General features: G+C 46.6%; 1 pseudogene; it reads left to right on the forward strand.

Annotated features, from left to right (window-relative positions):
* Positions 1-14,248: 14,248 nt before the first annotated feature.
* LOC120847786 lies at positions 14,249-15,761 on the forward strand (annotated as a pseudogene).
* The last annotated feature ends 1,398 nt before the right edge of the window (positions 15,762-17,159 follow it).

A 17,159-nucleotide genomic window follows, 5' to 3' on the forward strand; every position in this document is an offset into this window, starting at 1 on the left:
TTCTCCGTATCGCCACTTCTGTTAGGAGTCTCGTGCCTGGAGCGTGGAGGTCTCCAGGAAGAACGGCATTGCACCGAATTCTCTGGTCGGCAAGTTCTGAGGCTATGCCACTTTAATGAGGCCAACAACGTTGACCTCGGAGGTCACGTGGCCGGAGAGTCCGGAACACGTCTGGGCGACTACGCTGGAGATGTTGACCACGACTCCTACCGCCACCTCTCCGGCCAGCACGTCTCGAACGGCAGCCTCGGTAGTCGGTAAGGTATACCCAGTTGCATGGTGCAGACCTTTTAGGCCGCACTCGCACTGCTCGTGCACCGCACAAAATGCACGGTTTTTACTGCAGACACGATGACAGAATAATCTGCGGACACACCCCTCAAGCATGTTCGAAGACTATTTGCTTCATAACGCTTCAAACATGTGTGCAGACTGTTTTTGTTTGGCCAATGTGATCATCATACAAAAACATAAACATGCCTCAAACGGCGACTGCAGACTGCATTTTAGTTTTGTTTTCGTCTAATGTACTGCAAGTGTTACCGAGGCTCTATTGGGCAGGAGATCGAACTATAGAAGGCGCGTTATCGATCTTGTCCACAAATCCCGGTGTTTACTAACACAGCATATAAAAAAAAAAAAAAAACATTAACCTTGCCTAGGACGGTCTGGGCACGACCGCTTCGCTCTGACCCAAGGTGGAAGAAACACATTTAGGCGATGATTCTGGCCACTCTTCCCAAAAGGAGCAAGCGACCAGATCGTGTTCGGAGCTAGCCTCGAACCAGGAGTAGTTAGTTCCGCGGCGCCGCGGAGGGCGCTGAGGTATGAGGTCCCTCCTCGGCGGCCACGGTGTCGGCGGCGTTGCGTGTTTGTCTTTTTCGTGGTGTGGTGGTGTTGTGCGGCCAGTGGCTGGCCCCGTGTTTTGCTTTTGTGCTGTAGGTCACAGGTGCCACCATCGTGCACGAATGTGAGCCTTAAGCGCCGTTCACACTCTTGCAACCGAGTACGACCGAGAGAGACGAGACCGGTTTTTAATCCTCTTGCGACTTCTTAGGACCAGCTCCGCAGCAGCGCGAACGGTCCTAAGAAGTCGCAAGAGGATTAAAAACCGGTCTGGTCTCTCTCGGTCGTACTCGGTCGCAAGAGTGTGAACGGGCCTTTACCCCGAAGAAGAAGGAAGAGAACACAGATTTACGGACTTTGGCGACTTGGTGGCGGCGTGGCGGCGGTGAGGTACAACAAGAAGCGGTGTGCGAGGAAACGTGGGGCCACCGCTGGGAGAAACAACCGGAGCCGTCGGTTTGGGAGGGATCCCATACTTGGGCGCCGTCTATCCCTGTGAGAGTGAAGCGCGCTCGGTGCGCCGAACATAATGTGGCCGCCGCGTCGGACAGAGAGTCATCACCTAAATGTGTTTCTTCCACCGTGGGTACATCAAGAAGCGGTGAGGGAGCGAATGCGGGACCACCGCTGAAAGAAACAAACGGAGCTGTCGTTTTGGGATTGACCCAATACTTGAGCGCCATGTATCCCCGATCGAGTGAAGCGTTCGGTAAGTCGAACATAACGTGGTCGCCGCGTCGGACAGACAGTAATCACCCAAACGTTTCTTACACCGTGTTCTGACCAGTGCTTCCTTCACGCAAGGAGCGGCCCTTCGAATCGTCATCTTCAATTTTCGGAACAAAAATAAAAAAAAAAATACGGTTTGTTGTCCCCACAGCTAAAGCGTACCGCTAAAGGCGTTACTGTTCGATCTCCTTCCCAATACTCGATGACACTTTACAGCTATACTCGGGGGTCCGGGGGAAACTTTTTCTGGCATTTCCGAAGACTGCGCAAACACAGCTGTGATCGCCACTGAATATGCGCGAGCGCACGGGTACCGATAGCTTTGGCTTCATTCCCAAGAAAAGTTGTCCCCAAGTATTGGGGAGGGGGGGGGGGGGGAGATTGTACAGTCACGCCTCTAGCGGTACCCTTCAACTGTGGGGCAATACATCAAATGTTCTTGTTTGTTTTTGATCAGATGAATCGAAAATGACGATTCGAAGGCCGCTCCTCGTGCGACCAAAGCACTGGTCAGAGCGAAGCACTCGCACCCAGACCGTGCTAGGCAAGCTTCGATTTCTTTGTTATCCTGTGGTAGTGAACGCCGGCCTGCGGGGACAACAAATAAAACAACAAGCCCCATAGAGCGACCTCTATAGTTCCATCTCCTGCCCAATAGACGCTCTTGCAGCAGCTGCATATGGGCGCCACCATAACCGACCTTCAGTTTTTGTTTCGTCTTATTTTGATCACTTCGCTCCATCATTGCCACTGCAGCACAGGTTATTGCCATTTTAGTTTCGACTCTCTTCTACGCCCCGGCGTTGACCCTTGGGGAGGCTCCTCCTAGTAGCAGCGTCTACTTCCACTACGAGATTCGGAGCTAAAGAAGCGATCTACGAAAGCTCCCTTTTGACTCGGATATTTCGCCTGTTATTCACACGAAAAAAAAAAAAAAAAAACTTGGTTCTAACGTTACAGTGTATAGCCTGTGCAGAATGCAGGTGTCCCAGCTTACCTTGATGTGTTTCCGTAGATTAGAGTTTGTTGTTCTTGCTGATGACAATGTGTGTGTTTTGTGGCAATCAAAGTATGCACTGAAACTCTAGGTTTCCATTCTCGTTGATGCCCTGAATATTGAACATCTCATTAAGAGATGGCCATGGAGACGACGGACACTCTATGACCGAAAACTCGACCAGTCAGAGAAAAAGTGGCGGTTACAGATTATCGATTGTTCATCGGTTCTCTCTTTCATACCAATATTCGTAAAGGCCAGGGGAGCGGAGGGCATAGAGAGCGAGAGAAGCGGAGGCCATTGGTCTCACAAAACAATAGAGGATCACACCACTTTTACGCGTTCTCTCTCTCTCTCTGTCAGCACTCCTTAGATGGCCTGACCCCCTCCCCCTTTATTTTGACAGTTGACTGTAAAGTGAGGAGTGGACTCGACCACCATGCCCAGGCAAGTGAACCAGAAGTATCGTCCGTACCCTCAAAGACGATGCTCTTAGCTTCGCGCCGGGCGCATTTCAGCCGTGCCTCAAGAGCGTGGTAGAATACAGTAGCGCATATCAATACCAAAGAGAATTCGGCCCCCTCGCGCGAGGCTTCATCGTCTGTTAAGAGGGGGCGCACCTCAGAGCCCCATAGAGAATACATGAGGTTTTTCACCAAATTAAAAAAATTCTCACATAATAAAGGCTGCGCGGATATTCTTGAAAATTTCGGCTTTAAAGACATTGAGTCATCATCGAGACACTAAGCGCAACAAATGTTTCATCATAAATTTAATTATATTCTTTAAAAAATCATGAAAATGGTCAAAATTGGCTAATTCGGCACTCTTGCGTTCGGAGCGAATTTACAAAATTATATAAATTCAAACATAAGAGGTATTGCGCTTAGTGTCTTCTAAATTTATTACGGAATCGAATAATATTCAAATTATTCATGTAAGTCGATTTGTTCCGTAACTACAGCAAATATAAAGAACCAAGGTGTCGGTGCTTGTTTTCGTCGTTTTTAAGGTACCTCTCTCTCCCGTGCGGTGGCGCTCGCTGTCTACGAAATGCGAAATCGTCCGTTCGGAGATCGGCCGGATCGGCACTGTGCGAGGTGTTCTTCCGCGGCCGTATTCCGCGCCCGTATCCTGTTTCATTCTGCACGCCGAGGCGTCAGTGTGCGTGTCTCGCTTTCCTGGTTCTCGCTGGGTAGGTCTCCGTGTTTTCACAAGTGGCAAATTCACCTTGGAGCTATGGGTCGAAGACAACCGTCCTGTGGCAAGCGGACCGCGAGGTGTTCCACAACCTCGCGGTCCGTCAACGCGTTGTGCTTGTTTCTACTTTTTTTTTTCTTTTAAAAACTGGCTTTTTTTTTTTTGACGCAAAGTTTTATTTTATCGTTATCCTTCACACAAACGTCCTTCGGCCTTGGGGTCGTGGAAATCGGGGATGAAGCGTGCACAGGGTAGATCGTTGTTTGCCTCCTTTTTATTTTTTACGGACGTCCTGTGACCTCCGTACGGTTCGTGGTCACCGCAATCTAACGCGGGGAAAAACGGGTCGCCTGCTCTGTAGTCAGGGTATTCCTAGGGGAGGGTGATAACTCGCTGTTCTTCTGGAAATTCACATATCACCCAAAAAGGTGACATGGGGAATGATTACGGTATGTTTTTTCCGGTGTTTATTTTTGAGCGAAAATCGGTGCATGTTTTTCGGTGCTTATTTTTTAATCACCAGTATATTATGGGTTGAACGTCTTGTGATGACGCTAAAAAGCGTTGATAACCAAAGAAAAATGCGATTGGACAAGAACATTTCAAATTTCCAATTCTATTCACATATCCATTACGCTCTTCTCGTGGGAGCATCTATCCTGACGAAAAATGCCTAAGTCATTGAGCTGTGAACGCATACTCAGTGTACAATCTTTCGGCCTAGAGAAGTATTGCGCACGCTCGAACGCGCTTTACAGCCCAGTAGACGAAGTTGGTGGCACCCAGAAGGCGAGTTTTTTAATGGTCTGTAGTAGGCAAAAGAAACAAATAACAATCAACGCATATCAGCTCTTCAAGCGAAGAGGCGCGTTTCTAAGGTCAATGGTTCCGGACGGCACTAATGTTGTTGGCGTTGTCGTAAGGTGACGTCAGTTCATACGAACTGACGTCATCTTACGTGATCACGTGACACAAACACGTCATCTTACATGATCTCGTTACACGAAATGACGTGATCTTACGTGATCACGCTGCACGAAATGACGCCATCTTACGTGACCACGTAACGCGTCATCTTGTAAGTCAACCTCTCCCCACAGCAGCGCGCTCCGCGCTTTCCGGGCCCGTGCAGTGCTGTAGTCGAAAGCAAGCTCCCTATGGCAAGCGAAAGCTTCTGAAATCTCACAATGAGAATACTCGCAAGCGACCGTCTGTGGAAGCTTCGCACGTTGAGGTTTTTGTTGAAATCGAGCCATCGTGTTCCAGTAACTATAGTTGAAGTTATCGTTCAATAAAGCCCTAAAAAATATGAATGTAGTTGGTGTAGACATCAAGATCTAATCAAAAATGCGGTTTGACGTCGTTTAATTAACGTGTATATAGAAGTGTAGAAAAAAATGAGTTATTTGTGCATAGATGTTTAAAAAAGTGTTTATTATTCGACACAGGACTTTGGGAGAAGGATGTGTTCAGATTTTTCTTCATGAGCGCAAATATACCTGACGCAATAAATAGTGACGATTTCATCGTCCCAGTGGTGAGCAGGTGATTTCTTGCTCGAAACAATGATGCCATTTCATAAACCAAGTTCTGTGACATATGCTTTTCCAATGCCTGGTCACTATTTTGTAAACCTTTCAGTCCAAACGAGTATACTTCTGTCTGTTTTTGTTTGCTTAGGAGGGGGTCACAGAGCCTATCTTTTTGTCTTCCTCTAGGACAGACGTACAGAGTTATACCGCAACACGCATCTGTGGAGCACACAGAGCTATCGCTCTCCTGTTGGCGGTACAGTAGCAGACGACACAACGCAGCTCCGTAGTCTATCGAGGGCACGGCTAGCCGCGGCCCGTAGCGCGACCGTTCAGACTAGGGAAATGGTTTTGAAGAACCGAGAAATGGTATCTTGTGTACAATATTCACATGTCGTTAGTATACTAGTGTTCTACTTGCTAAGCCAAATAAATATTTGCAGCTTGTGAGAATATATTTGCGTGACGATTTACCGTTCACACTCCTGACGGATGTTAGCGAATCCTTCATGTTCGTGGCTCGCAGTTATCGGTACCCCCTCGGAGTGACTTCACCATATATATTTTTTTCTTGCTTGCAGGACATCATAAAAATCACAAACACGCGAAAAAAAAAATCTTATGAGTACGCGTGATTTTGAGCTTCGCAGCTCTAAAGATGCCCGGTAAATGTCGTCCAGCTTGGGAAGAAACTAATCCTTTTTGTTGGAGTTTGACTATCGTATGCTGGCAGCTCGTTTACGGTCTGTTTTGTCTATACTCCGTTTCACCGTAATTTGGCAACCCTCAGTCAGAGCTGCTGTGAGGGAATCACAGTCGCGGAGCAAAGCACGTGACAGCTACTTTTAGGAGCTGTACTATGGCACCTGCAGCGCGTCTCCGACTGGTGTGTTTAGCGTCTTATGCTGGCCATACATCAAAAGTGGTCCCGAAGTGCAGCAAATGACGTCACAGAAGACGGAGTGTCACGCTGTTGCATCTCGCGATCCTGGCAATTCATCGTAGAAATGCTGGCGAAAACCACGAGGGAACACGAGTGTCGCTGTCGTCATGGCGTCCCAACGAAAAGCAATTATACAATTTCGATGTTGTTGTAATTCGGTAATTTAAATTACTGTATACAATTTTTAAGAAAGTAAAGACATCATAACCAAATAGGAACTTCCGTGCTAAAACATGCAGTGCGAAGTGAAGACAACTACTATCTTTTTTTTTTTTTTCTTGATGTCCACAAAAAAAAAGGCTATGCAGCATCGATCCTACCGTTTTTTTTTGTTGTTTTTTTTTTTTTGTCGCACATTATGTGATGTCCTCTAACACGAAAGTACCGACGTAAAAGCGCTGTAGAGACGATATAAAAACAAAAATTTAAGTAAATCGAGCTTTGTAGTGGAACGGAAAAAAATAAATAATTAACGACTTTTTACGGTAAACACTTCACCTCTAAGTAGAACTTCAAAAAAGTGACGGTTACGCGCTTTCATGCCCATTTCGACAAAGTTGGTAGAACGATGTATTGCATCTTGTGAATAGACATGTGGAGCAGCATGTTTATGTTAGAGGCATTGTGTGTAATCGCTGCGCAGTACCTGCCAAAAGATATTATTTGGGCACAGTCTCAACCGTTTCCGTCTGTGTGTGCTACGAATACAGCAACTCTTTTCGTAGAAGAAGTGATGAGGAGATGGCGTGCCCTTGATGATACGATTGTGATTATGAAATAAAATTTTTAATCAGCCAATAATTGCGACCTGTCCGGTCGCCTGGAACCCCGACAACAACTATCGTTCTCTGGAAAGTTCATTCTAATATTTACACGTTTTGTGGAGTTCATCGAGCGAATAAGAATGTCCCAACAATGAGCTAAACCTACACGAGTTCCCGAATCCAACACGGCGCTTTTGAATTTTAGCGCCTTAGATAGTTCTGCGAACAGTGTATACTTCTGTGCAAATATTCGTCTAACAGTTTTGCAACGTTGGAAAGCATCGGAATGATTCAGAATCACTGCGGAGTTGATACTCGGGAAGATAAGACGGGCACTTGGGAGAAACGGACCGTGGCATTTGAGACAGGGGCACAACCGGGGGACAAACGTGCTACAATCGCATACCCTTCCAAGGTCATCGCTTGGGCGACCGCGCGCGCGCCCAAGAAACCTTTCTTTTCTTTTTTTTAGGGGTGGTAGTGGTGGGGGGGGGGGGGGGGGGGGGGGGGGGGGGGGGAGTGGTGTAGGCGCTGATTGTCTTCCTCCTTTGTGGCTTTTGACAGACGCACAACGAGACTGGCAGAACAAGCGCATGATTCATTTCTTTCGATGGAGGCGTTCTGTCTGTGTATGCGAACATGATTTTTTCCCCTTTTAGTAGTTAGTTGTTTTTGCCTTGACTCGGGTCCCAGTGGGTGCGTTGTCGTTGTATGCCCACTATTTTTTTTTTTTTTTAGTTTATGGTAGTTTTTGCGCTCATGGGGTATCAAGGTAGACAAAAAGAAAAAAAAAATGAAATAGCGCCTCGACAAAAAAAAAAAACTTGTTGCGATCAGGAACGTTTTTAAAGCGATTTTAGGAGCCTGCAGTGTTACCACAGGTGCAGGATTGAGAGCGTAACCCACGCACTTGAAGAGAGGGGGAAGCTCTCGTCTTATTGGAACTCTCTTTTATGGGTTTCCACGTCGCGATTGTCCTTCAAAATCAACTGTCATTTATTTCTCGCTCGTTGCTTCCAAGTACTGGAAGCCACGACTCGAGCCACAATAGTTTTGCGAAATCAAGGTTTCGCTGAAATGGATAACTCTCACGTACAGTTCGACGCGCAATACCTTTGCCGTATTGACTCGCGAGAGATGCCCCCAACACGGCTGAGTATGGCGGTTCTCCAGACCTAACATCTAAATTTTGTTGCCTTACCTGTTACTATTTCGCGCCCATTTTGAGCCATATCAAAATGAAAGCGCATGATGAAATAAAAATGACACTCGTTTTCCGCTCGATGGAAATTTCACGCCAGCTCGCTGTCTTTGCTGGTACCTTGAGCGTTTACCAGCAATGCGGAGAGTTAAAAAAAAAAACAAAAAAACACGTACGATGGCATCCCTTGCACACTGATTACTTCTACAACACTGAGCCACCTCGTATCCTTTTGTTTTTCTTTCATGCTACTAATTTCTTTGTGGGCGGCATTACGGCTGTTACGACGCTAAGTCTGACTGCCATTCGAATTTGAACTTAGGCTCAGATCAGGGACGAACCAGTTTAAATCGGGAAAATATAATTAACACTGTAGCAAAGTAAATCTATCATATCGATCGGAAATACGATTTAGCACATTCCATCTGAACACATATTGTGCACAGCGAATGCAATAGCGAGTCAGCGTGCAAAACGCCGCCACACTGAGCTACCATAACATGTCAGCGATTTTTGCATAGCACCGAGCACGGAAAAGAGAAAACAGTTATTCATTCACATAAACGAAGCAAATTTATTTAAAGCCCGGACACTCCGTACGTCCAATCTAGCTAAGGTTATCAATAGATTCGACCATGTCATTTGTCGAAACGGATAAAAGACGTTGGCAAAAATGATTAGACTGAATAAGTGAATCTAACGCACGTATTTTACCAACCGACGGTCGCGCGCCTTCAATACTCTTTCCAATTGTCATTGCGCACCTTGGACACACTTTGGGGAGCAATGCATATTTACATCGCCGCCCGAGGTCTCCATTGAACGTGTAGTGCTGACCCAAATAAAATGCTAACCTGACTCTTAATCGCTCACCGCAAAGGACGATTTCGAACAGGCGGTACTGTAGGTCACTTGAGATAAAAAAAGAAAAACAAGCTATAGAAACGAGCGTCGTAAAAAAGGGGACCGGCATTTTTATTCCTACCTCCGAACAGAAACGAGCGCCACCCACTGCATCACACAGCGCAGAGGCCGGACTCGGCCACCGCGCGACGCGCGTACAAACCAAGCGCGCGCGAGGGAAGGAGAAACTTCCTCCGCCGGGAGAACACGGCACATTTCGGGATCTATTTCACGCAGCGGATAACGCGGGCCTTTTCACACCTCGATACTGGCGCCATCTAGAAGTTGCGCGTTCAACCACGTTTCGAGCCGCGCGCCATCTGGTGGCTGAAACGGACGAATAAATAGAGGTACCGCGCCCTCTTAAGCGAGTCGTGAACCCGCGAATCAAGGGTGTACGGAGCCGCGCTTGATATCTGTACAGGTGGCGGGAGACGTCGAAGAAGTTGGAAAGGGTGAAACGGTGTAAAAGACAAAAACAAACAATTTCGAAGAGCTTTCTTCTGCCCGGGAGAAGAAGCAAAACACGATGGAAGAAGACGGAGAGGATACTTGGCGTTGTTTTACTTGATCTTTGTCTTTCCTATATTTGTACACACCTTGCCCGTTTTTCTAGTGGTTCTTGTGAGCGGTCATACAAAAAATCGTGTTTTCTTTTCGATTATTCTCCCACTCCTGATGTTTTCTATTTTGTTGAACTTGCTCTCTTTATGCAGCTTTATGTCCTGCTCGTATTGCTCCAGTTACTGTATTGTGCTCATATTTTTTTAAAAAGTAACGAGTGATTAAAATAAGCCGTTACCAATATCTTGTAACAAAATTACAATAAAATTGCTTCCGAAAAAAATTAACGTGTCAATTACAAAATTACTTGAAAAAGTACCAGATTACAAGTAATCCGTTACTTATAACAGATTACTTCTCAAGTCTGGCTTTGGTATGTGAGTGAGCTCAGCTAATACAGTTGGGGATAAACTATAATTGACATTTTGTATAGAAATCTACTTGAAGAGACTAAGTTTTTAAGTGTTTTGGCTTACCTCGAGGTTAACTCTGACGATTCGATCGAAGATATTTTCACTTATATCGATAATCAATGCGTGGGAGAAAAGAACGCCGGCACACTTCACCAGGATGCTGCGCCGTAGACTTCCTTAATTGCAGCGAAGAGGGTCTGTACTGACGCCGAGTTGGCAACATCCGCGTGCATCGCAACGTGTTTCTGACCGTTACCAGCCGCTGAAAATAAATACGAAGTTTGGAGTATCAAAAAAGCATGAAGCTATAGCAAAAGTGCATAGCAAAAACTGCAAAACAAAGCACCTTGTGAGCCGACATTTCCGAAATAAATTTAGTTTCTCCGTGTTCCTGACGATAAACACGCATTCAGTAAAACAATACACGCTGCCAGCCTAGGTATCTCTTTTTTTAGTGTACTAAGTTTAAGTATAAAAAAAGGAGAACGATTGAGGAATACTATTCTAGGCTCCCAGAGGAGGAGTAAAAGAAGCTGCACCGCGTTGTACACTCTAAGAAAAAATGGAGGAAAAAAGTAGCAACGGCGCGCCTTCCTCCCTTCTACCGACGCGCCCCCAAGCGGACACGAGAAAAGGGGAGGAACGAAACTTTTTTCTCCTTCTCCAGGCAGACGGGTGAAAGCTTTCGCCCTCCCGACTCATCGTCTTTCGCTTTCGTTTTTCGAGCAGGTCGCGCACGTTGTTTAATAAATAGCTGTTGAGTTGATTGAGCTTCAGCAGCAGCGAAGGCCGCCTGTAATTCCGTCTTCTAGTCTAAACGTGCAGAACATTTCGGTTGCATTGACGTTTTTATCACTAATTTTATCAAACGAGCAAACGAAGCCGCTAGAAACAGCGAAGTTCCGGAACAGTGCCAGCAGTGCCACGTACACTGGGGGATGGCCGTCTCCGGATTGTTTGACTCGCGCGGCACGGAACTACAGCCGCTACAGCCACTGCAGCACTACAGACTACAGTAGCGAAAGCACGCGGAACTGTGTCGACGTTTTCGACGTTATGGAAACCGCAGGAACTGTGTCCGCTGTGTCCAAGAAAGGCAGGTTTTGCTGCCGGCTGCCTGGGTGCCTTCCCCCCTGAGTTCGGTTCTGTTTTCCGATGCCGAGTGCAACCGGCGTTCAACGTGGTTCTGTGTTTGTGCGTGTCAGCAACATAGCTGCAACATCGTGATGGCAGTGTTGTGGGTTGTGAACGGAAGACTGGAATTATCGCCGATGTGACCGTGTGTTCGCGTATCAGTGGTGTAACAACAAGAGGAGATCGTAAACGGTCGGGCATTGATGCCGCTGGTCGGGCCGTGATCGGAGGGGGCGGGTTGTCGCAGTTTGACATTCTGCTTTACATTAAAAAGTTTAATACCGCTTGAGGGATTACGTGCAATCGATCAACGTGCGGATAGTCATGTTGGAACGCTGGTCTGAGCAGTATAAGCTCCTATCGTACAGTGGCCAATGTGACTGTTGGTTGTATTGTCCCCGAGAGCGATTGCGCTCTGGGGCAAGGACAACAGTACGAAATTGTGACGGAAAGTACGTATATTTACAGTGTGGAATTTTAGCATTAAAAAACAATAGTAGGTAAAATCGAAAAAAAAAAGCTACCATTTATTTTGCTGTTTAAATATATACTACGGTTCCTGGAGAAACTGCCCTCCAAGTGGCACGCTAGGATGAGCGCTAGAAGTTTTCGGGCTCTCCACGGCGTAGCTCCGTACACTTAACACCTGCCACAAGTCGCGGCTTTGACTGCATTCAAGTTGATCGAAAAGCGATTTCTCAGCCCGTGAAGCATCACTTCCAGCTGAGTGAATATCCGCTCTACAGAGATTAATTCAAGACGGCAATTGCAGCTTTGCGCGAACAGCAGAAATAGAAAAACAAACACTACAATAGAAATACAGGCTACGACGCGCCGTGCGGGGAAACAAACTCATGGCTTCGAACCGCATTGGAGCGGTTTGATTTATTGTTTTCAAATAATTACGGCGTGATCGAGCGTTTACTTTTTAATAAGAGATTCATCCCCTGAGCCATTCAAAATACTCTCAGAGGTATGACATTGCTGGGAAAAAATCAACATGCTGGGAATGTTTTTTATTGCTTAGGGAGTCACCGAAAAGTTCCGCATGTTCAAAACGACCAGTATAAAAGACGGAAACGTAGAACACGGGTGTAGTGTTCGGGTTAGTGTGGTGTTGTATTGATATTTGTGTGTGCAGTGCATGTGCTTAATGTATGTTCACCTGATGCTTGTAATAAGTGTAATGGGTGTCATGTCTGTATAGCAGAGGATCCTCAAGCGCAGTAGTGGCCTGAGAGAAGCAAATTATTTTTTGTAGAACATGAATTGGGCGGTATCTAGCGCTACCTAGCCTAGCTACTTGCAATTACTCTGCTTGACCCCGCCATCTGGTGGCTAGCGATTTAACCTTCTTTCACGCTACGCGATAAACAGCGGCTTCGAGTGCTTCGAGTTTGTTCTTTCGAGAACGGCTTTTGGTTTCGCGGAGTGAGTTTGCCCTTCTCCGTGATGTGCGGTTGACGAAGGAATTGTGACTCGAGGAACACCAAAGGTAAGACGCAAAGTGCACGAAGTAACTCGGTATCGGTTGTCTCCGTTTAACATCGCAGTGCTGTCGACGAGAAGACTGAGTAACTGCTTTCGAAACGCAGGTTTCTGTACCTGTGGGGGGAATCTGGCTTCGGAAATAAACACAGTTTTCGGAAAGATCGTGTTACGCTTTCATTTGCTGCTGCTCTCGTCCCGTACAAGAGACGTAGCGTCCTCGTTAAGCCTTATTGGGCTCGATTTGCTCGATTCGGGGCCGCCATATTGAGATGCAAGCGACGGAGGAACTTTGCTCACCTGCTTCAGGGACGAAGGTTTCTCCCTTTCTAAAGGAACATAGGTTACAAGACCGTTCCTCCCGTAAGGGAGGACTATCCGTACCCTTTTTTCTAAGAGTGTACATAGGAGTGTTGCCCCGCTCGATGCTGCTCTTACGCCGCCATTGACGCCTGCGACGCTAGCCTTCTATTTTGTTTCGGGCACAAGTTCGCTCTGTTAAACGTTTAGTTTCCTTCAGTCATTCGTCGCCTCATCAAATGTCATTCGTGACAATATGTGGCACCATTCGTTCATATCGACTATTGTAATATGAAATTATGAAAGTGGGAGGATATCCTTCCCTTCAAACCTATTTTTTTTTTTGCGCTTTTCATTAACATTTCTTTTTCTTCTAGGCATTTTGATAAAACTATGATTGTACTTAGAAATAAAGAAACAAAACAAGAATGTTTGATAGAGCGTCGCACCGGAACTCAATGTAGGGACCTGTTCTCTTTATTTAAACATAAAGTCAGTAAATTCATTTCAACACTGCCTGCTTCACCCAACAAGACAACTAAAATTAGAAACCTGGAAGAGCGTTGACGATCACTTGAGCATCTTTCTCGGCTAAGACATTGCATATCGCCATGCCGAGGGGTCCTCCGTCTCCTGTCACAACAGCCAAACGTGCGCGCAATGAATATGTACCTCGGGGTCATTTTTGTGGGACTTGCGATTTAAATCTCTCCCGTGATATCCTCCCTCGGAACTGTTGAAAGGTCCTGCCACCCTCTCGCCGTTGCATCGCCATCAGCTCGAGCGTTAAGCGGCAAGCACAGGCTCGATGACAACGGGCATTGCATCTGGCATTGTGACAAGGCGACACACCGCTTTGTTTATAAAATACCCAACCTCAGGGCGACGATTTACGCAAATGATATCACGATCTGGACGCATCAAGGGCCTCCCGAAGCCCAAGTTGTCGCCTTGCAGAAGGGACTGGACACCATTGAAGAATATCTTGCTGATGTCTGAATGTTCCCATCGCCAGAAAAAAACTAAATATACCATCTACGGCCGCAATCAAGACAACAAAAACCTAGGTCTTACCTTTGCGGGAGACCCAGACCAAAAAGCAGACTTCGTTAAAATCCTTGGAATTAACTTCGGGTACAAGCCAAGAATAAGCAAAGCTTGGCTGGCCGAGATCTCCAAGAAATGGAAACAAGGTATCAATCTCGTCCGAAGAATATCCACGAAATTGGGAGGAGCTGGGGAAAAAACAGCCAAAAAACTCGTGACTGCAGTGCTAGTATCCAAAATAGCCTATGCGGCGAGATTCTACCGGCTCACGAAAACCCATCTTTCCAGATTTAAAAGCATGATCAACGGAGCAAGAAAAGCCATCCTTGGGCTCCCACGCCACACTTCGGCAGAGGAAGTAAGCAAGTGCATCTTCCTCCCAGAACTCACAGACCTTATGAACCAACAGAAGGAGGCTCAACTATCCCGTCTACAACATACAACCGAGGGAAGAAAAATTGCTAAGTACATGGGAATCGAGATACAAGAAGAGGCCCCCATATCGCCGAGCAAAGCGCCGTGGGAACTCATTGACGTAACTCACGGGTGCAAACCTCTCCCAAGAAACATGGACGCTGCGCGGCACAAGAAAAGACGAGAACACTACGCTCGCATGCACAAGAAGGAGCTGGCTAAGCTTGTTGAGGACGAAAAAAACATGATCGCCTATGTGGACGCCAGCATCTCCTCTATGGGTTGGGCAACAGCAGCCACATACATGGCATGGGAATGCGACCTGGACAGAGACTCAAGTTAACCCTCGAGGCCACCACACGCCGGGCTTCGCCGAACGGGAGGCGGTGTTGCAAGCCATCCGAGGGGCAGTACCCCATCTACAAGACGAACAACAGCTAATCGTCTATACCGACTCGCAAGACACCATCAGAGAACTCAAGAAATACAGGTCCTCTTCTAGCCCCACCATTGACGCTATCTTCGCCTTCGCAATCTCACTATACAGATCCAAGAAAATTCAAATTAATGTCAAGTGGACTCCCGGGCACGAAGGCATTTCGGGCAACGAGCTAGCTCATGAGGCTGCACAGCAGGCGATGAGGAATCTCACACAACCATCCCTGTTGTCTCAGTCCTCCACGGCAGGCTCAACACCACAGCAACAAGACTCTGAGCTTCCCCCATACGATCCAAGGGAGGAACTCAGGTTAGCCCAGAAGACACGAAAACATCTTCTGGCAAGATCATGGACCCCAGAACAACATCCTCTCCCTAGGGAAGAATTCAAGAGAAAAGAATCGGTGATCCTCCGCCGCATACGCAGAGGAGGAGCAGTCACACCCAGGTTCAGATACCAAATGGACCTGGCAAGACTTAAGAAACAACAACCCCCTACGCTGTCCCTCCCGACCCCAGATGCCAGCGGTGTCAAGCCGAGGAATCCATTCCCAGACTTAAACACATACTCTGGGAATGTGTGGCCCTCTCCACCCTCAGAACACTCATCTTCAGTAAGATGGCGAATGACGAAAGACCTTCAAAACTGCAGGACTGGACGCACCCAGCGGGCGACACCTCACGCAAGACCAGGATCCTCAGATCTCTCTTAGAGTATATTTCTGAGGGAGACCTGGGAAACTCCATCTAACACCTTTAACCGAGGAGACGATGCCAAGCCTTGAGGCCACCGCGTCATGAAAACTTCGAGTCTCCAGAGATATATATTTTTCTCTTTAAATAAACGTATTCACCACCACCACCACCTCGTCACAACACTAGCGATGGTCGCTATGGTAACCGTCGCGCGGTGTCCGTTCTCTTCGGGCGCCTGCCGCTTGAAGTTACATGTAAAGAGGTCGACATCAGGGTTCATGGCAGTATCGACTGCGCCGCCTCATCCTTTTTACTAGCGCAATTTTTATTTTGTTTTTTTGAACCGTGCATACCAAAAGTAAATTGCCTTACCTTTTTTTTTTTTTTTGCACCGTAAAACATTTGTTGCACATGTGTAAGCCTGCGAAAACAGATGAAAAAAAAAAAAAACTATGATTGCAAACGTCGCAAACGCGTAGTTGGTGGCGATCGTTAGTCTAAGGTAGCCAACCTCATTATACGTTATTGCGTTTTACTAGTTAATAGAAACAGTAAAGTTACGTGCAGATAAGTTGATCAAGTTTGTTAGCGTGTTCAGGCAAACTCTCATAGTCGTGCATCAAAATATGATCAAACAATCTAAGTAGTCATATATGTAGATCTCAACTGCGTCCAATTTCTTTCAATAGAAATGTCTTCTGGCTCGTAAAACTTCCTGATTTAGTGTGGGGATCACGTTTCTTACAGGGATGAGCCGGCCTTTAGCATGTGCTTTATGCCTTCCTCCGTACTCTGGCTGCTCGCGCGCTCTCGCCGTTTACGCGACCAGGAAGCATGTGGAAGGTAGGAAGCTCCCGCTGGAGAGGTAACAACCGAAGCTCCTTGCTGTCGTTCTCACCTTTCCAGTGACTATTGCGTTCTTAAAAAAAGATATAATGGAGTACGTTTTCCTTTGGCTGCTGAACACTGTCGTCACATTTTTTTTTCAACCGCTATAGGCTTTTAAATTTGAAACGTTTTAGACTGTGGCTTGCCTGCCATTCACCGCTTTGTAGGGGCGGATTTATGGGTCAGGTCAGCACTCGGCTGGCGAAGAAGGGGGGGGGGGGGGGGGGGGAGGCTTGTGAAATCAAATTAAATCCAATCAAATTTTATTTCCCATTCAACAAGTAAGTGGGGGAGGCCAAGGAAAAAAGCGTATCAATCAGCTTGACGAAGCCCTCGGCACCCCTACAAGGCAGTGGCGGCGACACAGAGGAAAACAATAACAAGTTAGCGTAGTGTTAAGCGCTTCTTAAATATCCCTAATAAAGAAACAGAACGTAGAATATAAACAACCAGGAAAAAAAAACAGTATTAAAAAGACACGACCCAAGGTACAAAAACCTTTCATGCATATATCACAAAACAAAAACCGAACCTGTGATATAACAGAAATAATAGTCAGAGTAGACACTGTTTACTAAACTACACCAAAAAGGAACTGGAGAAAATATTTAATTTACAGGATAAGCTTTGTGTCAAATGTACTCGCCGTGCGGTGAGTACAC

This window comes from Ixodes scapularis, unplaced genomic scaffold, assembly GCF_016920785.2.
Source record: "Ixodes scapularis isolate PalLabHiFi unplaced genomic scaffold, ASM1692078v2 PGA_scaffold3__209_contigs__length_174095766, whole genome shotgun sequence".
In the NCBI taxonomy this organism is placed as follows: Eukaryota; Metazoa; Arthropoda; class Arachnida; order Ixodida; family Ixodidae; genus Ixodes; species Ixodes scapularis.